Source organism: Jatropha curcas, chromosome 6, assembly GCF_041381405.1.
Source record: "Jatropha curcas cultivar XTBG-Jc1 chromosome 6, XTBG_Jcur_1.0, whole genome shotgun sequence".
Taxonomy (NCBI): Eukaryota; Viridiplantae; Streptophyta; class Magnoliopsida; order Malpighiales; family Euphorbiaceae; genus Jatropha; species Jatropha curcas.
Window position 1 is genome coordinate 20,836,137 of NC_143156.1, and position 1,611 is coordinate 20,837,747.

Here is a 1,611-nt window from a genome sequence, read left to right on the forward strand (position 1 = left end):
CCATGATCCATATAAATTCCAGGAATAATAGTAAAATAAGCACAAATTATATATTCGACCGTAACATGCAAATACTATTAATATTTATAATTAGGCCCGTCCATGGCACCATCAAACCACATTGTTATAATATATGGACTTGTTCATTCATAAGAGCCAACAAAGATTTTAGATTTATAGAAAAATATTCGAGTAGACAATTTTTCCATTCATACCCAACATATCCTAAAGTAACTGCAGGAGTTGGATTATTTACATAATTTAAAAACAGAATTTTAACACAAAAGGGGAGTTCAAAGCAGTCAAAATTTACATTAAGACTCTATCGATGGAGATAAAAAAGAGTTTTTTGTTAAAAGAGGAAAAAGAGCTTCTTCCTGAGAAATTTAGATACAACGGGAATGAGTATAAAACTTAGTGAATAATAATACATAATACTAAACCCAAGCAATCAAAACAAATGTCCCTAGACTTTTCTAATTGAGCATTCATCAGCCATACAATATCAATCATATCATCCACAAATAATAGCAACCATAACGCACATCAGGTGGTCGTTAGTCGATAGAATTACCTTAACAGGACCATGCTGTCCCCCAAGTATGCTTTAATATTAATAAAATAATACCATGGTCCTGTGACTTGTGTACCCAGGAAGTCCACCCCCGTTCGGGCAAAACATAGTTAGAAGTAAATTTTTTTCATAATTTTATTTATCATAAGAATTTTCCATGGTAAATATCATAATCCGGGGTACACAAGGGGGAGCCACTACCATCGCTTACGGTCCACTGACGGCATTCTCACCATGCCCATGCTCTCGATCCAGGTGATCCAAGTCGTTCCAACTTCCACGCAACAATCTCATATCATTACAAGTAGATTATTCACAACATTCCATCTATTTATATATATATATATATATATATATTCAAGTACTTGAAAATAAATAAATGCAAAGTTTAAAAATAGATTATGCATTCATAAATTTGGTAAAGCATTATATATTATTTACTCACAAAGAGATCCGATAATTCTAGCCTTGTTAAGCACCAGGAGTGAAGGAGGAAGAAGGTCCCACTCTATCACCAGCTAAAAGAAATAAACAAGCTAAAATTAATAACTATTTCTACTTATTTATAGAATTTGAATTCCTATACTTAGAATAATATTCTAAAAATTCTATTGAAAATTTAGCAAAGTTTTCCCCAAAAAATTTGACTTTTTCCCCTGATAAAATATCCACAATTCATAATAATTTATAAAGCCCATCCGTCGGGCAACATCTAGTAAATAAAACCCATCCGCGGTTAATAATATTCATCAAAGTCTCACCATAATATTCAACTAAATAATTTGATTTTAACAACAATAATATATAATAAAATTATATTCTCAACTTCAAATACATATATATCAAATACTTAAATAACTGTGGATTTTAAACTAATAATTAAGTTGAACTTGTCAACATAAATATTATATACTATAAAGCTTAATTTTATTTATAAAAGAGGTGAAATATTCTATTCATATATAAACCTACCTAAATAATTTAGATCTTATTATTTTATTGTACCGACTTTGATAATTAATCAATATAAGTTTATT

The 1,611-nt window shown here is 29.6% G+C and overlaps 1 long non-coding RNA gene across 1 annotated transcript; it reads right to left on the reverse strand.

Annotated features, from left to right (window-relative positions):
- Positions 1 to 331: 331 nt before the first annotated feature.
- On the reverse strand, positions 332 to 1,101 carry LOC110009696 (uncharacterized). Its single transcript, XR_002284577.1, has 2 exons — positions 1,020 to 1,101; positions 332 to 863 (listed from the first exon to the last, which is right to left on the reverse strand). It is a non-coding gene; the product is annotated as an uncharacterized LOC110009696 (long non-coding RNA).
- Positions 1,102 to 1,611: the final 510 nt, after the last annotated feature.